Genomic DNA, 25,984 nt, shown 5'->3' on the forward strand with positions numbered 1-25,984 from the left:
TTGGCCTTCATCGAGCCCATTACCTAGGCCTGGCACCGGTTCAGTACAGCCACTGTCTCACCTGACTCCAGAACAACTACAAAAATCCAGACTCCAGAACAACTACAGACCCTTACTGTCAACAATGAATAAACTGAAACTCTGGAAGATTTTGGATACCATCAATCCAAATGAAGACCACAGCCAAAAATTTTAAAGACTGAGATTTGGAAGGGAGCTCTCTTGGATGGAGCTCACATGGAGCTCTCATTGGATTCAAAAGTTACAATGTGGTGCATACACAGAACATGCACAGTATATGCAGATACACTGGACAGACAAACAAACACTGAGACAACTGACCAACCTACTCAAAGGTAGGTGATCTTGCTGGATTCAGGTGGGGAGAGGGTTGGGAGGGAAAGCTGGTCCCTTGAACAACACCTTATCACCAGCATACAGTCCTGGCTGCTGGGCAAAGCTTCCTTAAACGAAGAAGGATTTGCTGCATTGCTTCAGAGCCAAATCCATGGCTGCAGAGTCAGACATGTCCTGGTGGAGTTGCCGAATTTGTTGACGGCAGAAACAAACAAGCAAGCAAGTAAAAACAAAAAGCAAAAAAACAACAATCCAACAACAATCTATAGGGCTGCCTCATCTCTTGGTGAAGCCTCCTCACTCAAATTGGAAGTATGTGAGTGCAATTTGGCATGGCCCATGTCTAGGGGAGAAAGCAACTATGACTTAGACAGGGTGATCAAAATGTGTTCAATTTTGACAGCCATGTAAGAGCTGTTCTAAGGATGATTCTAATGGGTAGGAAGCCAAGGCCCTTCACTAGTTAAAATCAAAATAAAAAAATATTTTCTCAGCTGAGCAGTAGAAGCTTGTCATCAGGTGGCAGAACCACCATATCCCATCTCTATGACCCTACATAAGATTGCTCTGTAGACAAGTTGAATCAGCAACAGTCCATTCAAACAAATAAAATCAAAACTGCTCAGTGTCAAGAAACCATTCCCTGACACTGATGTGCGTGAGGAAGTTCACAAAAGGTTGTGTGATGTGATCTGAAGCATGTGCTATATGGAATACCAAAGCATTCCCTACCCCAGCCAGTATCATTAAGCAGCAGAACTATTAACAGAGGAATGGCTAATTACACTGGTTAAGAATGTGGTCTTATGAAAAATCAATGGCCCTCCACTCAATTTACATGCTATAAAATGGTCTGAAATAGTTTAGGACTGCTGCTGCAAGAATTAGACATCGAGAAACTTCATCAACATTTTAACAACTAAAAAGCAAAATTCAGGGCAGTTTGTCAATCTATTTAAAGGGAAAAGAGGTCAAGAAATCAATATTAATGTACCTTTTATGAGTTTTCTAAATAATAATTCCTTCAGCTATATTAAAGTGTTTATCCTCTCTCTCTCTCTCTGTGTGTGTGTGTGTGTGTGTGTGTGTGTGAGAGAGAGAGAGAGAGAGAGAGAGAGAGAGAGAGAGAGAGAGAGAGAGAGAGGAACACACTAAAGTACAACTTTGTAAACATCATCTCAAATTTCAGTAAAAATGCAATGTGTGCATTTATTGATGAGCTTATTCTTGACTCAAGCTATTAGAGGACAGTCTGGCTCCAGGAGCAGGTAAAGAATGATCAAACTAATGATCTTAGACCTTGATAATAACCATATCTGGAAGTTCAAAGGCACTTTAACATTGGCGTGTGTTTGCTTTTAAGGCTCCTACTACTTCTGCTGGTTTTTCTTTTTGTCCTTATTTTTCACTTAGGCCAAAACATTCTGAGCATTCCGAACAGTCTGCTGCATAATGGCATACAAAATTGGAAATCAATCTTAGGTTGGATGGCAGCCTTGTGAGGGAGAAAAATTCAACAAAAATACAAATCATGAGTGGGGCAATGAGTTGGGGCAATTTTCTTCTCACGCTTAGGGAAGTTTTTTGTGCCACATCTGATGTGCAGCTGTTCTATCCTGGAAACAGGGTTTGCAGGAATGCAGCTCCAGCCCTTTGGTCTTCATATGCCAACCCCAAAGAATATTCTGTACCCTCAGAGCTTGGCTGTAGTCTTCACAGCAACCACTGACCAGCAACCACCACCAGCCTCCATTGCAAAGTTGCCAACACCTCTTACCATGCTACAGCTAAATTACACATACATGCTTCCTCCTGGAATCAGTTTGAATATTTCCACTACCCTGATTACACATGCTATTTCAGGGGCTGGATTCATCCCCTTTTATCACTGAATACCATTTCGGTGGGCTAGAGTTCAACCTTCAATCAGACCTATAATAAATATATATCTTTAAAGGAAGTAGACTTGGTCTCCTTAAGTAAGACTATGGTGAGATTACTGCTGAGTACTTCAACTCATAGATCCTGGGCACCTACTAGCTGGTATCATACTTTCCTTTTTTCCCAATGATATGTTGGACAGGGTTAGCTGTTTGCTTCATGGCAGTCCTGGATTAAATTAATCATCTGGACCTAGTTCACTCTTTCTTCAGGTTGAGGTATGGAACAAAAACTGTCTGGATTGTGCTATTGTATGACATTTAGTAGGAAAAAGATGGGGTCATGTGGCCCTTGTCATTCTACAAGGCCTTCACAGTCTTCCTTCCAACCATAGGATGATGGTATCCCTCTCACCTGCCCATCAGGTTTGAGGAGGATGTAGCCGGAATTGGAGAGTAAATGGATTTGAGATTGGAATGCATTTCTGTTCCATGGAACTCTTCCCACTTTAATTCCAAAAGAAGCTGCCAAGATATGGCAATGTGTGGAGTTCTGACAAATTGATATGGCTTATGCTGATGATTCAGTTCTGATAAAATGGATGTGATAACGCAGGCATGCCAGTTTGGGATTGGGACAATGAATTTTGTCTGTGAAGCACTCTTCAGCAGGGCTAGTGGTAAGGCTGGACAACCATTCTACCTTCAGTTGATGCCACTTCTGTATGTTATGCACCTGTTTCACCTATTCACCTGTTTCACCTGTATCTGTTGGTTCAGAAAAGGACAGCATGGCTGATAATGAGGACTGGCCCATGAGTTCATGTCACACCAGTTCTATTTCAGATACACCAGCTGCCTTTTGACGTCTGGGCCCAATTCAAAGTGGTGGTACTATTGTTTAAAGCCCTAAATGGCTTGGGGCCAGGCTATTTGAAGGAACATTTTCCCTTACTTGGTCCCTAAGATTTTCTACGGAGGTCTTTCCCTAAGAACCACCCCCTAAAGAAGCAAGGTGGTGACTGTTTGGAGAAGGGCCTTCTCTAAGGTTGTACCCCATCTCTGGAGCATGTTTCCCAAGGAGATGCACCTGGCACTGTCTACATTTTCTTTCCAGTACCAGGTGAAAACCTGCTTATTTACCAGATGTCATAATGGATAGATTGCTTTTAACATTGTTTTTATTTGAACTGCTTTTATGCCATATATTAATTTTCTTAATCATCAGGATCTGCCACATTTAATTGGTTTCATTGTTTTGTACTGTTTTTAATGTTGTTATATATTTTTATTTGTAAACTTCCCAGAGAGTCCTACTGGCTATGGGGCAGTATAAAAAGTAATACATACATCTGTAAATTATTTTTGCTATGAAAACATACATTGAAATCCACATTTTATTTTTAAATATACATTTTAAATGTATTTTATTCCAGAATCATACATTTTAAAATGTATTTGGATATTTAGAGTGCAATAGAGGGCTTCATCGTCCCTTAAAGTAAGATTAAACTACCAATCTAGTCAGTCTCTAGGAATAAGGCAGAGGTACCATCTAATCTTTGTCTTCAGGCAGCTGGTACATTTGTTATAGTGCCCCATCTCCGGAATGCCCTTCCAAGGAATTTTTCACTATCCTCTTTTACTTTTTTTCAGCTACCTTCCTTGGCAGACTTTCATTTTTACTTACAAGTCCCTAAGGTAACATGGTTTTGTTATTTTTGTGATGTATCTAGATATATTTTGGAAAGTTTTCAAGCATATTGATGGATATGAAGTCTTTCTACATTAACTCTTAAGACATTTCCGACATGTCCATGTCTGCTTCCCAGGTCATGATGCCAAGTATTTGCCAACAGAGAATGATTTTTTGCCATGGATCTGGACCTCACTTACTAAAAAATGATCATGTACTGCTGTGCAGTATATTAATTGTATTAAAGGTGAGGGACAGTAAAGGACATCATCATGAAGGAAAATACACCAAAGAATTACCAGAAGCCAAATTTGGGATGCATGGAGTCCCAGTCTAGCCTTCTGGCAATCCCCAGAAGGATATGCCTCCTTAACCAGTCCTAGTCCCTTTTTGATGGCAACCAATTTTTGATGGCTCACCAGGTTTTCCACAGGCTTTTCCTTCTAAAATGGGAAGCAAGTAGTGGCAGTAAGAGCTTTAAATTAAATGTGCTGACATTTTGCCTCTTTAAACACTAAAATTTAGCCCCTGAAAGTGTCTCCAAAATGGAATTGGCCCTTAGGGCTGAAATGGGTTCTGAATATTTGATTACATAAATACTAGCTATTTGATTACATAAATACTAGATATTTGATTACATAAATACTAGAGACCCAGAGTACAAACCAAAGAAACTAGTTGTTATCTGTCTTCCAGGTTCTTCTACAGTTTGGTTTTTATTTTCAGCGGGAAAAGAATTTGTCCCTCCTTCTCATTGCTTCCACTAGAAAAGGGCATTCAGGGCCTAATTGGAAGGTGACAATTAACAGTACCTCTGTAACTCTTAGGGCTGGGACATTTTCCAATGTTTTCTCCCCTTTTGGATATAATTGTGTGTCCCAGTTTGAACGAGCTCCCCAAGGGAACTCAACCATCTCTAATAATGACATACCACAGGTGTTTCTCACACAAAATTATTCTGCTTTAAACTGATTTGGCTGAGAGTGGAGAAGAGAGTGTTCTTGTTATTCATCACAGTTTCCATCTTTCAGATACCATGAGGCCAGCCTAACTTTTGCCTCTGTAGGCTGCCTTTTGAAGGTCAGGTGAACACCAAAATGTTACCTTTTGTTTTCCTTTTGATTTTGCTGTGTACCACGAGATTCCATGTCTTTTCTTTGAAGATCACACTGACTGCTACTTCTGTGTTGCTTGTATCCCCTTCTAGTCCCTACTGCTTGCTCAGTCTCTCTCTCCCTCTCTCTCTCCCTCTCTCTTTCAGCTTTCCTCTTCTCTCAGCACTTTATCTGTGCAATTCCTTGGAGCTTCATGCTGAAGAGGCATGACTTGACTGCAAGCTTTCAAGTGTGAGAAACGAAATGAGCTCAGGAACTCTATAGTGTCTCTTGATGCCATGTATGAAAACTGCTTTCTTAACTGCTCAGTTTCAGTGGTCAGTAACTGATGCCTTTGAGGAAAGGATAGAACAATAAAATTAAAGGGAATACAAAATGCAAAAGAAAGAACTGTCTTGATATAATGAAGAGTAGCAATATTGGATTCAGTTCCTCTAAACACAGTTTTAAAGAACCTAAAATCCATTTCTTTCAATGGTAGACATTTTAAGAACTGCATAACATTCAAAATATCCTTTCAGAATTGCACTATCTATTGCTGTAGATCTCCATCTTGACAGGGCATATCATTCTTCCAACAAACGATTGGATTAGTTCCATTCAATGGAAGTATTATCCTATTTAGTCTGTTTCCCTGCAAAAGCTGCGCTGCTATTTGGCATTTGGAAACAAAGTCTCCCAGTGCTATAGCAAGTAAGGATTCAGTGGAATTCAGTGCTGTTCCTCTGATTAAGTAAACAGGTTGCCCACCAGATTCACAAATCAATTCAGCAGCAATAACTTGGAGGGGCTAACTTGTACTTAGTTGTAAGGTGTAACTGGAATTTACTTAGATTTATAACTAAAGAGTGAGATGAGCACTTACCAGGTTGGTATACCTGATCTGTTGTTAGATATGAATCCTGCAAATGGAAAACACCCACTTGCCCTCTGTTCTCCTGCTGCACTATCAATACTGAAGTACATTAAATGTACTGATACTGTAAAGGTTGAACCGCCTTGCAGCATTAGGCAGTTTTACTGCTTGTTACACCACAAAACTAGCTCTAGAATCTCAGCAAGGGTGTTGTGGGGCGATTTTACAGACGAGACCAGAGACTGGTTGGAATTACCGAGAGATTTATTTACCTGCCGGCAGGGACCATGCACTCGTGAGAGTGTGGTGCTGAGCAGATCGAAGGCAGGATTTTTATACTCTTTTACACGGACAGCTATGCAGGTGCTTGAATAACAGCGAACAATAGGGGAAATCCACTGAGCTACATTCGCACACATTTTTTTTATGCTAAAGCAAGCAAGCGAGTGTACAGGGCGTGTCGTTATGCTGGAGTGTAGCAACAAAGGCTGCTTTGTGGTCAGCCTTGCGTAGCGTGCACATTCGTTGGGGTTCTTGTTCTTATGCGAACAGGACACTCTGATCATGCTTCTTACCTGTGACGAGCCATGCCCTAGCTGCATGTTCGATTAAGAGGGGGGTTACAACAAAGGGATGCACTTCCAAGCCCTCAGCTCCTGGAACACTTTGTGAAAGGTAGTAATGATCAAATAATTTCCCAAAAGCTGCTGATTATTCCCTGATGCAATTCACTGACTGTTTCTGCCAGATCTCCTTAGTCTGAGATATTCCTTCGCAGGTAAGCTGTGGTACAAATTCCTTCATTAAGATTCTAGCCTTCTCACATGCTACTCAACAACCAGTCCGCCATGTAAGTTCCCCAGCAACTACTGTCTAAAGGCATGCCATCTCGCATATTGGAAGAAATGCATAGTCACCAAAAATGTACCTGCCATGAAGTATCCACAATGAATTGATTTATAGACTGGGTTTTGTGATGGAGGCACGCTTTTGTATTTACTGCACATACATAAGACAGGTAGCAAATGGATGCAAGGTTACTGTTCTTGATGGATTTTCTTCTTATAAGTAGAAGATCTATGGCTAGTGATTGCAGAAGACAAATGTCTCTTCCTCCACTGCATTGCTTTTGTGAAATAAGACCATCCTTTCAGGCAATTTTCACACATGTATGAAACTGTTTATGATAGGTGTTATGGGGAATTGTAAATTGACCCCTGTTGCAAAGGCAGCCAAAACAAATGCACATCACATTGAAAGCAGTGCAGCTCAGAAAAACAACATTCCCTTTCTTTTGCAATCATTACCTTCAGAGATGCATTTGGTGGTGGCACAAATGAGGGCTTTCTCAGTGGCTGCTCCCAAGCTATGGACTTCTTTGCAAAGGGAAATTAAACTAATTCCCACTCCACTGTTCTACCATTAAGCTGGTCTGTGGGATTGGGTTATTGTTCTGGTTTTAATTTTGTTTTAAAGCACTGGTTTTATTACCATTTTGATCCAGTCTTATTTATCATTGTAATTCACCTTGAATGCCAATTTTTCTTTGTAGCAGGGCAAAGTACAGATCAGATCAAATCCACTGATCATTCAACACTTGATTATCTGGTAGGTTAGCTGGTGCGGGGGAAGAAAAGTGAGTGAGACAACTACAATGGGTTAAACTGAAGATTTTGGAGAAGCACACATATGTAGGAAAGAAAGTTTTAGAAGATTCCTCATATTAGGTACCTCTTCCTGAGATAAGAGGGCTACAAGAACATATGAGAAGTTTTCATTAGATTATAACATGTAACTACACCTTTGAATACTTTAGGATCAAATGTATATTGGTGTAAGTGCACTCATGCTATGTGATGTTAATAGAAGTATGAGTTATTTATTCAAGTCCTGTTAGGGAGTCTGCTCTTTTGTTTAGCAGATTACTCGCTCTGCAGAACAGTAATAAATCTTGCTGCATACCACAAACAGTTAATCACTTTATTGACTTTCCAAGTCAACGAACAAAAGAATTACCTGCAAAATCTCTCACCTTCTTCCTTTAAAATGAGAATGAGACTTTTATGATTTCTCAGACGGGACACATTGTTTACAGACCCCTGTTGGTTGACGTTTCAACTAAGCAGACCCTCCAGCACATCTGTTCAATGATTTAACTGACTGGAATGTTGAGATGACTGTGTGCACGATGACACAACTCAGTAAAAGGAAATGCTGGATCAGGGATGTTATCTTTGTCCAGTATATTCCTTCCCATGTACCTTGGAAGTTTACAAATGCATGCTACATTGCATGATGCTGAAGGACTTTGTCACTGGAGCTGGGCAGTGGCTTTTCAAGCTCCTGCATGTGTATTATCTTAACTGAATCCAAGTAAAACGATGATGCTGGCCTAAGCCCTTTTGGGCCTTCATTACACCCAGCCCATTGGTGCTTCCCTAACTGCACTTCTCAGATGGGAATCTTCAGAGGTGGCAAATGATCTAAACCTTAACTGTTGAACTTTCCACTAACTAAAATGCAGCAGAACAGTGGGTCAGATCTGGCAGTCTCCTATGGCCAGCAGTGCTGCAATCCTCAGTGTGGGTGTTTTGACCCAGCAGAACTTTCCCTAGCTTCACAAGACAGCATAAAATGACAGCATAAAAAAGCAGCATACAATTTCCACACACACAATTTAAATAACTTTAATAGTTAAGAATTAGCCTTGTTTAAAGCCAGCTGATGTAAATGCCTTCATCATGTGCCAATAAATGTCTGGTAACAACTTGGTGCTGAAAAGATAGTGTTGGTACCAGGCAGACCTCAGTGAAGGATCATTACATAAGGGGCAGTGGAGCAGAATCACAGAGAAGGTCCCCTCCCTGTGGCCACTTTCAGTTCCTTCCTTGAAGGACAGCCTCAGATGTTGGATGTAATTGAGTGAGTCTGGGTGGCTTCAGTTGCTAGATGTGGATCCATTTTTTTTTGAATAAGTTTTATTCTGAATAAACCTAATACAAAGCAAAACTAAAAACAACATCAGTCATCAGAAACATCGGACCTACTGGGTCAGCCCCCACATTTTTGCTTTTTATGTTAACTTATAAACATATTTAAATCTTTGTGAAGCCCCATTTCTCTAGACAATAGTAAAAAGAGTCCCAGATTTGATAGAAGTCAGTGTCTTCTTGCTCCTTCAGTGACAAAGTCAATCTGTCCATTTCTGCACAGTCCAAGACCTTTTTTAGGATCAGTTCATCGGTGAGTGGTTCTTCACTTTTCCAGTGTTGGGCAAATGCAATCCTCGCCGCAGTAACGACATGTAAAATCAAGTACATTTCTTGTTTACTAATATCATCAGGTATAATGCCTAATAAGAAAACTTCAGGTTTAAAAGCTAAGGACTTTTGTACCATTTCCTCAAGCCATTTATGTATTTTAATCCAATACTTTTTTGCTTTACTGCAAGTCCACCACCTATGATAGAAAGTACCCATTTTATGTTTACATTTCCAACGTCCATTTGACATATTTGAAAACATCTTGGCTAGTCTATTTGGTGACAAATACCATCTATAAAACATTTTATACAAGTTTTCTTTGTATGAAGTTGCTAATGTTACCTTAATATTTCTCCCCCACAGCTTTTGCCATATTTCTAATTCAATATTATGTCCAAAATTTTGTGTCCATGTTATCATAGTTTCCTTAACCCGTTCATCTTCTATTCTGCTATCTAGTAAGAAACTATATAGTCTTTTAACCATTTTTTCATCTGATTTAAGCATCACCTGATCAAATGCTGTTAAATCCTTATAAAAGCCCCACATTCTATAGTCTTTAGCATATCTCAATTGTAGCTGCACATTATGCCACCAAGAATATTAGATCATTGTTCTTCTATTTCTTGATTCAATTTCAATCCTCCATCATTATCCAAAATATCATCATATCTTACGATCGTTTCAAAGTTCAATGCATTTGGACATACAAGAGCTTCCATGGGTGAAAGCCATCTTGGTAATTTATTATATAGTTTTGTCTTTAACTTTTCCCACACCGACATTAATGATTTCCTAATATAATGACTTAAAAAAGAACCATGTACCTTACACTTTTCATACCACATATAAGCATGCCAACCCATTTGCAAATCATGCCCTTCAAGATACAACATTCTCTTATTTCTTAAAGTTATCTATTCTTTCAGCCACGTTAAAACAGAAGCTTGATAATACAGCATCCAATCAGAGAGACCAAAACCCCCATTCTCTTTAGCCCCCTGAAGTATTTTTAGTTTAATCCTCGGTTTCTTCTTTCTCCATATAAATCTGGAGATTAGAAAATTTAAGTCATCAAAAAAATTATCTATTTTTATGGGAATCATTTGGAATAGGAACAAAAGCTTTGGTAATATAGTCATTTTAGCTAACGCTATTCTTCCAAGCAAGCATAATTGCAAATTAGCCCATTTTTCCAAACCACTCTTAATTTCCTTAAATTGTTTATCATAATTGTCTTCTTTCAGAGTGGTACACTTTGCTGCAAGAAAAATTCCCAAGTATTTAACCTTTTTAACAATTTGAAGATCTACTTGTTCTACCAGAGTTTTTCTCTGCTCCTGTGTGAGATTTTTTACTAACAGTTTCATCTTTTCTCTGTTTATTTTCACTCCAGTAACTTCACCATACTCTTCAATCCTTTGTAGGAGTTTAGGCATATATTTAAAAGATATATAGTCATCTACTTATGCCTTGCCTTTACACTTCTACCTTTTTTCTTTTCCTTTGGTTCCAGTGTCTGTTCCTCTTGTTGTAAGTCTGTATTCTCTATTTCTCCTTCAGAGTGGTATGCTGTTAATTCCATTGGTTCAGCACTTTTCCCTCCTTCTTTTGGAGCACCCGATTCTTCCTCTTCAAATGTGCTTTTAAATTTTTCATAAAACTCTTGTGCCTTCAAGATTAAGTCCAGGTTATATTTTGTAGAGTTCCAGGTGAAAAATAGTCCTTCTGACATTAGCCACCTAAACATGATCTCTTTCTTAGTCAGTTTCATGGTAAGGAATAAGTATTTCTTTCATCCTTCTCTAATCCTCCATGGTATTTGTTTCAAAACCATCACCTCATGATGGTCATCAACCTTTAAAGGTTTATCATGTACAGCCCTCAAAACATTGTCTCTTATAGACCTTTTTGCAAATTTAACATGAACTTCCCTCAGAAACTTGTGTTTCCTAGCATAACTTGAATTCAGTCTATAAACAAGGTCAATATTTATGCCCACCTATTCGTTTTCCAGATCGAACGCCTCTGCCAGCATAGTAGTTATTAATTCCCTTAGGTCCTCATTCTTTCCTTCAGGTATGTTCTGAAATCTCATATAATTAAATGCCTTCTCCATCCCATGAATCCTGAAAACAGCTGTCTGGCTCCTCCACTACCTGAAACTGTAGTCAGAGCCACACTCTCCCAAATCCCTTTTTACAGTCCACCCCCAGGACAGATAAATATTTGTACTGTAATCTCTCTCTCACTTTCCAAATTTATTGGTCATCTCTCTGTCCTACTTCTTTTGCTGCCTAAGGTATACTATGCACACACACAGTGTTTCAACACTCTGTTGTATCAGGCTTCCCCACACCACCAGCCAAACCCCCATGTCCTTCCTGTGCCCTCACTTAGTAACCATAACTCCTCTGCCTCCGTCTTTTTTGTTAGTCCAACTTTAATTGAATCAATATAACCTAGTTCTCTATTCTGTAATGAAGTAATATAGTTGGATATTTTAATCTATACTGTAATCACTCTTTTAATCTTTGATTCAAGTCTCCCCTTGTGTTTAATAAAGTACGTATCCTCCATTTATATGTAAAGCACAATCCCCATATCTAGGCTCAAGATCAAAACTAACATATTCCACATTTGCACATGCTTGTTGGCCTATTTGTGTGCCTGGTGACATATGACAATGATGTCTGCTACCAATGGAACAGTTTATGTCATAAAACTGGACACATGCCATTTGTCAACTAAAGTGAGCAACAGAGTACCCATCAAAGCCCTTGCATCTACCATGGAAAACATGGGCATGGGCAGAAGCTGGCAGGGTTTCTGCTGATTCTCTTATGCTCCACTAATTCTGTTGGGCAAGTAGCACCCATGATTCAGATGTTTTGGAAATCCAAAATGAGTGGAAATTTATTTATTTACTTATTTTTAAACTTATATACTGTCCATCATCCAGAAAGGCTCTTGGGGCAGTTAACAGCCTTAAAATACACAAGAAACAAGAAACAAGAAACAATATATAATAATCAATAGTCAATAATCAATAGTGTATAAAATCCAACAGAAATAATATGTAAAATAAAACAGCAACTATAAACCCACAGCAGCTGCAGTCAGATCAGTCCAGAGGTATAACAGCACTAGAAGTTGAAATACAGTGTTAAAATGTTTAGAAAAGATGAGAGTAAAAAAATTAATTAATTGTTAAAATAACTGGGTAAATAAAAATGTTTTACCTGGTGCTGAAAGGGATAAAGAATATGTGCAAGCTGTGTGTGGTAAGAAATTCTGGGAGAAGGCAGGCCAGAAATAAGTGTTTCTGCTTGTTTTAGGGCTTCCACTAAATTCTATTGTACAATGGAATTAGCATGACCCTCCACTTCTGGACATAAGCTCCCCACTGGCCCTATGCAGTTAACTATCAGATCCAACTAAGCTACATATGTGGACCAATATTTAAATGCTTACACAACGAGGATGAAAGATAAGGAAATGTAGAGAGAGCAAGATCCAGAAGGGAAGCAGAGGACAACTAAAATAACAAATCTGCCCAGGTTTATCCTTGTTCTTTCTCCTAGTTCCCTTAGGCATTGCTACTCCACCTGTTAAATGCTGGATTCAAAAGCTAATTCTACATAGCCTTTTCCTCACAGCAAGTGGATTTATTGGTGCTTTCAAATAACCAGGAGTTCTTGCCACCCCTTATTTCAGAGAATGTGATCAACACATCATCTGGTTTCTCTTTTTACAAGATAAACTGCCTGAAACCTTCAAGTCTTACCCCCAAATAAATTCTGTTTTCATAACTCCATTTCTTGATTCAATTTCAGATGGGAACTTAATGACATCAACTACGTGGAAGTGGCATTACATGGCTGACCCGCAAGAAACAATTACTCTCAGTATGAGATTTATGAGGAATGTAATTCAGAAGGCCATCAACAGCTGGTCCCCTCTCAGACTCCCATAAATGGAAGGTAGTCAGATCTATCAAAATGGTTTTAGCTCTCCAGATTAATTACATGTTTAGCATGCTTTCAGATTAATTATCTCTGGGTTTTCAACACTTGAAGTGTCCTGTTTTGGAACAAAAAGAATAGATTGAAGCAAGAATATTGAAACAAGAATTAGTTTACATGACCAGTTCTTGGAAAGACATTCAAAACTGAAAATATGACCAACTGTTTACTATCTATTTGCAAGACATTGTTCCTGCAAGACAAAGCCCTGTGCCAATAAGCCCAGTGATAAATGGCCCTTTAAAACAGGCAATTTCCTTTCTAGAATGCTACACATTATGCTATCATGTTTCACACTTCTATTTGCATAGCTCCATTTTCTAATTCCCATTAGGAAAAATGCCCCACTTTTAAAATTTATATTTGTTGACTATAATAAACAAACACATAATTACTTTATGCTTCCATGCCTAGAAAAGTACCAACTGAGCAAGGATTATCTTAAGATGAAAATGACTGGGATAGCTGGTGATTCATACTCACAGAACTAAATGAAGGCCTGCCACCAACAAAAATGGATATATACTACTCACTACTCCAGCAATGGACCGTGAATACTAACACTACCCTGAAGGGCATCCACCTCACCTTCTAAATATCCCCACTGGAGAACTATACCTGAGTAGGTGACTATGTGAAAGGAGCTGTCAAAAGGGCCTTTATTACATGAAATATTCATAATGCGTTCATTGTTTCCTATTCATGGTTGTTTATGGGGTCTTCAAATGATGTGACTGTCCAGTTTTGTTTCTATCTGGTACTTTGGATGAGTTTATTCAAGAACATGGAAAATTCAGTATTTAATTTTTATAGCAAACCTTTTTCTGTTTGTGAATTTATACGCTTCTATTATATTACACTACTACCTAGATTTTACGTAGCAGAAAAATTGGAAAGAAAACACTCCTGATGTAGTGTTTACATCACAATTTGATGAAACCAGAAGTACATAAAGCAGATTAGCAGCTGATTATCAGCTTTGACAGAGTGAAGTCCTTGAAGAATGCCTGAACCATTGGTGTTACAAGATCCAGCAACTCCAGCCTTACCATGAAGCATTGTCTAGGGACTCCTAGGGTTTGGGTTAATAGCCACAAGGATGTATAGTTGCTCTTACAGTGAGTTTGCTTCCCCAAGTTTTCAAGATAATCATCTGACTCTGTTGTTGTTCCTAAGCTTCCTAAGACAGCCATTTTGCTTTCTTTCATTTCTTTTTTCTTTGGGATGGTTTTAGTTGCTGCCTCTTGTACAATGTTGCAAACCTCCATCCATAGTTTTTCAGGCACTCTGTCTATCAGATCTAATTCCTTAAATCTATTTGTCACCTCTACTTATATATATCAGGGATATGATTTACGTCATACCTGAGTCCTCTAGTGCTTTTTCCTATTTTCTTCAATTTAAGCCTAAATTTTGCAACCAGAAGCTCATGATCTGAGCCACAGTCAGCTCCTGGTCGAGTTTTTAGTGACTATAGAGCTTCTCCATCTTTGGCTGCAGAGCACATAGTCAATCTGATTTCTTTGTTGACCGTCTGGTGATGTCTATGTGTAGAGTTGTCTCTTGGGTTGTTGAAAAAGAGTGTTTGCTATGACCACCGTAATCTCTTGACAAAATTCTACCAGCCTGTGCCCTGCTTCATTTTGTACTCCAAGGCCAAACTTGCCTGTTATTTCGGTTATCCTTTGGCTTCCTACTTTAGCATTCCAATCCCCCATGATGATAAGGACATCATTTTTGGTGTTAATTTTAGAAGGTGTTGCAGGTCGGCATAGAACCGGTCAACTTTAGCCTCTTCAGCACCAATGGTTGGGGCCTAGACTAGGACTATTATGACATTGAACGGTTTGCCTTGGATTCAAACTGAGATCATTCTGTCATTTTGGAGACTGTATCCCAGTACTGCTTTTCCTACTCTTTTATTGTCTATGAAGGCTACTCCATTTCTTCTGAGGGATTCCTGCCTGCAGTAGTATACCTGATGGTCATCTGAATTAAATTCACCCATCCCTGTCCATTTTAGTTCACTGATTCCTAAGATGTCGATGTTCCGTCTTGTCATCTCTTGTTTGACCACATCCAGCTTGCCTTGATTCCTGGATCTTACATTCCAGGTTCCTATGGAGTATAGATCTTTGCATCATCGGACTCATCTTTCACCACCAGATACATCTGCAACTGAGTGTCCTTTCGGCTTTGACCCAGTTGCTTCATTCTTTCTGGCGCTACTAGTACTAGCCCTCCGCTCTTCCCCAATAGCGTATTGGACACCTTCTGACCTGAGGAGCTCATCTTCCGGCATCATATCTTTTTGCCTTTTGGTACTGTCCATGGGGTTTTCATGGCAAAGATACTGGAGTTGGTTGCCATTTTCTTTTCCAGTGGATCCCGCTTTGTCAGATCTCTCTGCTATGACCTGTCCGTATTGGGTGGCCCTGCATGGCATAGCTCATAGCTTCATTGAGCTACGCAAGTCCCTTCGCCACGACAAGGCAGTGATCCATGAAGGAGCTGACTCTGTTAATAGATGTCAAATTTAGGTAGGTGATAGGGATGGTTGGATTTTGTTAAATTCATTTCATTTTTATTTCCTATTGAATTTGTATCTTTTATTCCATTCTCAAGACAGAACTGACAGAATAACTGCAAATTCTTTTCCACCCAAGGGAAACCCAGTCTGCAAGTTTTCAGAATCTGTGCAGGTGGTAGTGGGGGGACCATCTGGTACAGAATTGGATTAATACAAATCCAGATTCATTTAAATTTCTTGTGGATGTCTCTGATGTCCCTAAAACGGCAGGGATGGGAGTTCAGATTGGCTCTAATTCTGAAGCATACACAGTTCTGAAATGTGCTTTATCACTGATATATCATTGACAATCTGACTGTCTTAAATCTTTGCATGATACTGGACTGTAAGCACCGAGAGACACTTAAACATGTTTTCCCCAGTTTTCCTGAATATTCAGATGTCCACATGCTCATGGAAGAACCAAGAAGCAAAGTTCAAGAAAAATAGAATGCCACAGGCAAGGACTCTTCAGTTCAATTGTCATGAATCAGGATCTATGAGTACACATTTCCTTCTTTCCTATGCATCTTAGTCCAACTATGGGCAGTCCCATCCAAGATTTTGATTATGGTATGGATGAAGTAATATTCATCCCTTTCCACTGGCAATTTAGTCTTGATGAAAATACTCCCTCCACAATATCCCTCAAGTTGCTTTTTGCTCCAGGAGGGCTGCTGCCATTCATTCCTCACACACAAAGCTATCTACATTTTTAATGTAGCATGTAGTTGGGCCTGAAGGGCATGCAATGCCAGGTGAGTGAGAAGAAGGAGCAGATAAGGACCTCATATGAATTGTATTTCATGTTCTCTGCAGTTTATTATGTGGAAATGCTGTATCTCCCTGCACTCTCTCCACTTTCACACAGTCAAGTATCTGCATGGGGGGAGGGGAAATTTGTTCATCAGACCAGTGAACTTTACAGGAAGCTTAGAAAGTTCCACTTTGCCCATGACAAATGGTCACTCAATCTGGTAACTCAACAGACATGTGTCTCCAAACCTGTGTTTACATCTGAATGCAGATGTAAAAGAGTGATGGGGGCAGTGAGAAGGAAACTCTTCCTGAATCATGTGCAAATGATGCCTGATTCTTTTTCCCCATGCTTGCTGGTTGAGACTTGGGGCCTGCCTTGGAAAACTGTGAGGTAAATGTCTTCCCAAAAGATTTTCAGAGAATTGGCATACAGTAAAAAGTAAAATCATTCAGCATACTGTTCTTAACATTCCCAAATTTCCCTCTACAGGACTGATTAGTCTTGTATCAGTACTATAAAACAAGTATAGAGTTAGGAACAATTATTTTCCTATCATTAAATCATGTGGGTGAAGGAGGGAGATCTTTGCTGCAGGTGAGGAATGGATACAGAGTCCAGACTGAATTGGCCAGTTCTCTAATACAGTCTCATAAGATCATCATTTCGTTACGCCTTATGGCATTCGAATTGCACTGGCACAGCAGATACACCACAATTATCTAAACCCAGTGTAACAACAAAATGCATCATCATAGTTGCCCTACATTGCCTTTATCTGGAGCTGTAAGTGTGTGAGAGTTACACTTTTAGCTGCATTCTTATGCGCTCCAGCCTGCGTAACTTAAGCACAGAATGACCCATTAATGAAGTTCACTAACAGTTACACTTGCTTCATACTTATACGAATTCCAGAAGTACAATATCCTTGAAAAAGGACTGCACATGCACTGTATATTTATTTATTTATTTATTTATCGATTCATATCCTGCCTTTTTCCTACAAAGGGCTCAAGGCAGCTTACATCATTCTTCTCCTCCATCTTATCCCCATAACGACAACCCTGTGAGGTAGGTTTGGCTGAGAGTCTGTGACTGGCCCAAAGCCACCCAGTTGGCTCCATGGCTGAGTGGGGACTAGAACCCAGATCATCTGTGTCCCAGTTCCATGCTCTTAACCACTACACCACACTGGGGAATATATGGGGAAGAACAGTTTGCTGTGAATGGGGGCGGGGCCAGAACACTATTTCACATTTGTATAACCTTTACTTCTTTGGCTTTTTATTCTGTTTATGTTTGCAAACAATTTTTTAAAAAATCCATACTAATATTTAGACATATAACTTAGTGTGATCAGGTGGTCCAAGGGTTGTGTGTATAGTTTTCTAGTTCCTTCCCCTTCCTTTCCAGTTTTCAACCTTCTTTCCTGATTCCCTGACAACACATGCTCCAAGCAGCTAAAGAGCTTGATTGTGCTGCCACCACCATAAATACATTTGGGAGCAATGGGGTTTAATGACGTGTTGCCTTTTGGAAAGAAATGGGTTCATGTGGGCAAAGTTCTTTATCATGTTCTTGAAAAGGACAGCTTCCTCTCACTCCCAGAGAAATTTGTGATCACATTATGTATGTGAAATACATACTCATGGCAGTTGTGAAAACAGCAGGGCTTTCTAGCTGCTTGGAGTGGCTACTATTAGGGATGGGTGAACCTATCAGATTCTTTTTCTCCAATATTGTTTTTCAAGTCAAGTTCTTTCTTTCCTGAATATAAAGCACAAGCCCCCACATCTCTAGGCTCAGGATCAAAACTAACATGGTCCACATGTGCACATGCTTGTTGGCCTATTTGTGTGCCTGGTGACATAAGACAAAGACAATGATGTCTGCTACCAATTTATGTCATAAAATTGGACACATGCCATTTGCCACCTTAAGTGCATTTGGAATACACGGGCATGGACAGAAGCTGGCAGGGTCTCTGCTGATTCTCTTATGCTCCACCAATTCTGTTGGGCAAGTGGCACTCATGACTAAGATAGTATGATTTAGCTCTTCTAGGGAAATCCAAAATGTGTGACATTATATTCTGATCCTTTATCTGGAAGGTGCAGATATGGCACATTCACCTTTAAAAAAATCTATCACTGATGTGCAAAATTTGAAATTTAACAATATTTAAGTCCAATTATCAAAACATCTAAATAAAGAGGTGCTTCTTCCCACTGTCAATTAAATTAAATAATTCAAAGGGGCTTGTGAGAAGGAAATAAAAGAACAAATCTGAAGAAAACAATACAGTATGATAGAAATATACAAGGTGGGGAAAGAAGTTACAAATAAGTACAGGCTGGATTCTACATTTCTCAAGTGATACAAGTATCAAGTAATTATTGACTAAAGAAAGTTAAATGTGGGAGGGAGGGAGAGAAAAAAATGTAAGACTTTCTCTTTCAAGGCTTACAAAAGGTAAAAAGGGCTGCAAAATAAACGACCATCTGCTAAAACATTTGCTGCATCAAAACTTAGTTGTTCATGTATTATTTGCGAAAAAAACATTGTGTTCTAAACACCAGATACACATGTATTTATTTATATCACTATATGTTTCCTAATAGATAAATAATGCTGCACTCACAATCATCACCCTCAAAATATTTGGGTGTTTTGGGGAGTAAGCCTTTGGCTTCTAGGCAAAGTCTGAAGAGCTCTAGGGTACTTTTCAGGGGTCAGAGGTAGCCCTCAGAGGGGGGATTTATGATCAATCCCTCCTCACAGCCAGGGTGGAAAGATCTGTGCTGCTGCTTTTCTGACATCAGAAACAGAACCTCAGAGATGGGGGAAAGGGGATGCCTCAGTGGGCAGGGAAGTGACAAGACTTATGAGGTCGGGATGCAAACAATTCTGCAGCCTTTTGGGTCTTCTTTCCCTCTCTGAAGCACTGCCACTAGTCAGGCAAAAAGCCCATTAGCCAAAATTCACGGCATGAGGATAGGGATGCGAAGATCATCTCTGCTGCTTCTTCCACTCTGTAGAGGATGTGCACAATTTCCCCCAATAGGAACATCATTTTGTGCAAGAAAAGCTGCATCTGAAAGTTCCCCAAATGTGGATTTCGGTATGCAGCCCTGCCTTGGTTCACTGAAAGGCTCAGGGGATGCAAACTGGATAAATCTATTTAAAAAATCACCACCTCTCTTAGGAGACCTCCAAATAGGGCAAGGTAGGTGGCTGGTTCTTTTTGGCATGTATGCTACAAGCTGCTGAATTGGGGTGTATGAAAAATTCATTACAGTTCATTTTTATCAATATGTGCCCAGTTTCTAAACATGGGCTGCATGGATGCAATGTGCAGTTGAATTCATACATTTTCAGCCCCATAATGTGAATTGTGCAGCTCAGAAGTGGTCTTTGACAGCATGTGTATTTGAAATGAGCACAAAATACACACAAAAGAAAGCATGGATTTTCATATGAAAAATAAACACAAGGCTCAAAATTTGATACAGACATGAGCTGGAATTCTTGAGTGAACTTCAAGTGGGAATTCTCAGAACTTTGGAGAGCTTGAGGAATGCATCTGATCTGCAAAGTAGCAATGCAAGAATCACTGAAGGTTGCAGGACACTTCACACAGCATCACAAAGTCATTTCAGATAGTTGTTTTATGAAACCTGAGCTACATTAAGAGCTGCTACATACCATTGACTTGCCATATTGAACTGTGCCCACACATTTCTGTTTCAAGTGTGAATCAAGTATAAGCGGTTTATATATTACAACTAAAAAAAAGGAGGATGGGGAATAAGTTGTTGCATATATTTTTCAGGCTAACAGAAAACTGGGCATATAAGTAGAGAACACTGGTGAACATTGCTCTAATAGCATTGCTGTGATTAGGTCAGACCGTAACAGTTTCTCTCAAATATCAGTTCTGGAACTATTTTATATCCATTGCTTTCAAATAACAAGAGTTGTCTCCCTTCCCACAAATGAGGGAGACTATAGGCATGCTTCTTTGCATTAAAAGAAAACTTAAATATTTACCAGTTTCCTCTGCTCTGCATTCTATTTTCAAAGTTTCCTTTTTTCTCTAAAACAAAGAAATTGTCATAATACATTTCCATATTTCCTGCTACTATCTGAGGATCACTTTTTGATTAACTTTTTTATTTTCACATTCTCTACTGCAGCATACTTATCCCTAGTTATCTAAGTATATAAAAGAAGAATGAACTGGAGTTTCTTATAACCTTTCAAGTTATGAGTGGGACAAAAGAATAGAAGGAAAGGTTTTTATGAATAGTTTTTTCTAGACTTGTGGCAATTGTTATAGCAATTCTAGTAGGTTATCTTTATTCTGTTCTTCTCTGTAATGTATCTGTGTGGAATTCAGGAAAAATATACACTCCTTACATATTCTTCATAGGTTACACTCAATAATCATCCCCCAGATTTGGAATGGAGACACAAATTTCAGTAACTGGCTTGAACTTGGGTTGCCATCTTATTAACATTTTACATGGCTGTTCCCTATTTAAATAAGAACTTTTCCTTTGCTTCAGCCTGAGGTTTGTTAGTTTTTGACATTTTTAGGCTGCCCTATTTGATATTCTCTGGGCTGCTTACAGTAAATAAATAAAAAATAACTTGAATAAAAATCAGATCTAAAACCCTAAAATCAAACACAAGATAACATGAAAAAAGACAAATCCTGCCACAATTGCATTTAGTGGCAGGGGGAAATTTTTGAGGAGCCTAGAACACATGAGTTATTTAAACGCCCTGGGTGAATAGAAGCATCTAGTGCTGAAAAGGGAGGTATCACAAGGTTAGGAAGGGAGTCATGGTTTGGGGGAGGGGTGCCATTATCAGTAGGTGCCCACCTAAAAGGCACCCACTACATAACTGAGGTTCCCACTACAAAAGTGAGAACTAGGAGGGAATAGGCATTCTGCTACACACCTTGCTCAGGCAGCCTTATTTGGGTTCCGAGAGTCAGACCAATGTCCTTGCTCGGTTCTTTAGGCTTGCTCGTCAGTCACTGACACCTCCCCGACCCCCAAATATTTGCTTAGATCTTTGTGAATAATAATTAACTCTGAGGAATAAAAATTATCCACAGTGCATTTGAGGAATATAATTTTTCACTCCAGGCTGTAGAACTTGGAGGGAAATAATGTTCAGCTTATACCACATGGGACAGCCTTTTAAGATAACTCTGAAAAAGTTGGTGCAAAATAGTAACAAAAAGCTGGTGAGGATACTGACTGGAACAAATTGCACAGAGTGCATCTCACTAGCTTTGAAATAAGAGCCCTAGTAACTGTTCCATTGCAACCATTACTTGTTCTTACTTTAAAAGATTAAAAAATATAGAATCAGAGTTCCTGAAGTATCATCTTCTTCTGCATGAACCTGCAGACTGTTATGGTCAGTGACAAAGATGCTTTTTCTAATCTTTTTGATTTTGAAGGAAAGTTCATGGTAATGAGGGGCAGGGACTTTTAAGTGTTGGCATTCCAATGATGGAATACTTTCCCCAGGAAGATTCACTTGACACTATTATTGGTGTGTTTTGGTAAAAGAGGATTTTTTTTTTTTATTCTATAGGCTTCGTGGATCTTTTGATTTTTGTAAACTAATGATGTAAAAGAAAAAAACTCTGTACAGAACATATTTTTGTACATATTCTATTTCATTTCTTATTAATCTCTCTGAAAGTCTTTTTGCATGAAAACCAGCAGAATAACAATGCTGTAAAAATGTACAAATTAAAGTTATTAAAATTATTATGATTCAGTCAAATATATATTCCTAATCAAGTATTTCAAAGTATTGGCAACATCAGTGGTTAGGGCAGCTATTCTAGGAACAAAAGACACTGTCTAGTGATTGAATCAGACCTTTGGCTCATTCAGTCACTACTGTCTGCACTGACTGGCAGTGTCTTCCCAAGGTTACAGGCAGGGTTCTCCCTTGGTCCTACCTGAAAATTCCAGAGATTACATCTGGTGCCTTTGGCATGCAAAGCAGATACTATCTACTGAGCAAAGAACACTGATAATGAAGCATGTGCTCCTCCCCCTCCTCCTCCTCCAACTTCTATACTACCCAATAGCTAAAGTTCTCTGGGCAGTTTACAGAAATTCACAAATAGCAGTGTGATATGATAAAAACAAACAAAACACCCATTACCCAGTAGATAGTTTTAGTTATCTTTAAATCCCTCATGACTAAACCTGGTACTGAAAGATGGACGACAGAGCTGGTTAGAGGTGAACTTCCACAGTTGGGAAGCATCACTGCTCCCATTGCTACTGTCAGACTTTCCGAGGGCCAATCCTCGGTGTTGATGTTGATTGTACGAGATAGTAGATGCATAAACGGCCACTAGGAGAGGCACTCCATCAGGTATCATGGTCCAAAGCTGTGTAAAGCTTTATAGGTTAAAAGCAGCAACTTAAATGAAGTTCAGTGGCATATAACCTGCCAATACAAGCAGACCAGAATTGATATTATATGTTCATACCATCTGATCGTGCTTTGTGTTGATAACAGCATTATTAATTTTATTTCTATACCACCAGTAAATAAATATCTCTTGACACTTTACAGCAATTAATAAAATTCAACAAAATACAATATAAAATACAAGCACTATATAATTGCAATACAGAAATTTAACACCAAATTTAAAAATTCAAACAACTTAAATTACTCAAATAAAAGTTAATATACATAAATTTGTTAAAGCAGCTGACCTTCCCCTCCCCACATGTGCTAGTTAGTGCTCTTAAATGCCTTGATATAGAGGGCATTCTTAAGCATGCACTGAAAGCATAAAAATGTTGGCTCCAGGCAGTCCTGAGAAACACCATGTTGGAGTATCCACGCAGCTGAGCAATGTTCTCCAAGGACCTTCTGGAGCCATCTAACCACATAGGGGTGGAATCACTGCAATGCAATATCCTTCACTTCCAACTCATACAATTGTCCCAGAAAGATACCATGGTTGATGGCATCAAAAACTTCTGGGAGATCAAGGAATATCAGCAAAGTCACATTTCCCCTGTCTCTCTGTTGGCATAGGTCATCATACAGTGTGATCAAAGCTGTTTCTGTGCCAAACCCCAGTCTGAACCCCAAAAGAAATGGATCCAGATAATCACACATAAGAGTGACTGGAGCTGTTTGGCCACTACCTTCTCAAGAATCTTGTCCAGGAAGGGAACATTTGCTACCATTCTCAACTTATTAAGGTTTTCTAGACCCAGAAATTATTTCTTCAGGAATGCTGTTAATATCTTCTCTTTCAGGCAGTGTAGGGTTACTCTTTCACACAAGGAAGTACCGATCACATCCCTGGCCTGGACAGTTGTTCCCTCCTTACTGGACTTGATCAGCAAGGAGAAGAATACATCCCACATGGAAGTGGTTGCACAAATCTTTCCAAACACTTTGTCAATGTCTTTGAATTGTATCAACTAAAAGTTATCCAATGAAACAGGACCATGCTGTGCTCTGGGTGCTTCATCTAATTCAGCTGATATAATGGAGTCTAAGCCTGGCAGGGATTTTGACCTGGAATTGCCCAGAAAATATTTTACCAGCAGGCCTCTAACAGGTCTAAGATGTCCATGGAGCCAGCATGTAATAGGCCTCAGATGACCCTGAAAAGCTACGCTGAACAGAAAATAGAAGTGTTCAACAAAGGTGCTGGAATGTACTTTGCTTCACTAAATATGTCTGTTTACAGGTACATACCAGGATTTGATAGCATCTACTAGGAGTTTTTCCCCATCTTCACTCAAGCTGTCTCCTATTTTGTTTTATCACTCTCAGGTTTAGGCACACCACTATGGAGCAGGTTCTTATAAATGATCACGTCAACCACCCAGGACATCTCTGAGTTATACAGCTCAACCAGGGCTTTGATAGGAACACCAGCCTTATTAGTTGGATAACCCCTCAGAGCCTTCTGAAAACTGTCTGGATCCATTAGCTACCAAGGGCAGACTAATCTTAATTGGTTTCTCTACCCTTGCAGAGGTGATAAGCTGCCATCAGCCTAAATCTCAGCAGGTAGTGATCTGTCCATAACAAAGGTGTTAAATAAAAGTCCTTCACCTTCAGAGCATCACCCCCAAGCTTGTCCATAATACTCCAAGAATTGTTATATGTGTTGGTCCAGTGGCATGTTATAATTAGTGACATGAAGATCTGCCTAGAATCCAGCTGTCTTGCACTCACTGGACTTCTGTCCATACCTGACCCTGGTCTAGGAAGGGAGACAAGCTGAGATAAAACCTGCAAACACTTGCAAATGCTAGGAAATAGTTCTCCTGCTAAGTGTGCAGTCTCCATGCACCAAGCACAACATGAGTAACCCATGGGCAGTGCATGTGCATGTCCGGTTCCTGCAGATACCAGCAGTATACAGGTAGGATGCAATGCCCCACAAGTCATGTGTGCTGAAGCAGAACTTTGTTTCCACACAGACAATATGCATGCAATCAAGTCCTGCTACAATGCACTTGCTTCCTGTAACACATTCATCCTTATGTTCAGTACAAGTTGCATTTATGGCTGAGAGCAAGTGGGTTGGAGCATGGGAAGCCAAGCTGAGAAAATCCAATGAATTCCCAAACCAGAGTTCTCACACATTACTAGTTAGGATTCTCCCAGAGATGGCATGAAGATCAAGTTGGAATTCTGCTGTCTTGTGTTTGCTGGACATGCATGACCCTGGTCAAGTCTGAAAATGCTCAGGAATGCTGGATGATTCCTTGTGAAAAGTATGCAAATTATGTAATGCCATATGCAAAGTATTGAAAGCCTGCAAGAAACGAAACTTTGCTTGAACTCGCTTCCTGCCAGATGGCCATGCAAACATTTAGCATGAGTACACTTTAGGAAGAGGGAAATTGAACTGGAGTCTGGGTTGCTGAGCTGAGGTAATCTGATGGAATCCCACTTCCAAACTGGATTCTTCACATGTCCCTTACTCAAGATGAAATATGGATGCGAGAGAGAAAAAAGAAAGACACAAGGAAACAACAGAATTCAAATCAAGCAAGATGGTTAAGGGAAGTTACTTCAGCAACTATGATAACAAAGTGATTTAGGAGATAGCAGGATAGGAGGATGGAACAACTTTCCCAACCCAAGGAGACAGTATGAGCAGGTTTGGGTCAAAATTAGAATGCTGCAGGAAGCATACAGATGCAGTGCAAATACTGGCAGAGCAGCATAAAGAAAAGCACCATTTTGCTGTCTGACCTGTATATGTTGTGAGGATAAATACAGCAGAGAATTTCCCTTTCCTGGGCTGTCAGTCTGGCAACTTTCATAGGCACTAAATTTTAGAGAAGAAAGAAAAAGCATTTTATTACTCCACTTATCTTCTCCCTATGGTATCAATTGTCAAAAAGTGTTGCCCGAGGTTTTAGCTGCCCAACTT

Source organism: Varanus komodoensis, unplaced genomic scaffold, assembly GCF_004798865.1.
Source record: "Varanus komodoensis strain SLA01 unplaced genomic scaffold, ASM479886v1 scaffold14_1, whole genome shotgun sequence".
In the NCBI taxonomy this organism is placed as follows: domain Eukaryota; kingdom Metazoa; phylum Chordata; class Lepidosauria; order Squamata; family Varanidae; genus Varanus; species Varanus komodoensis.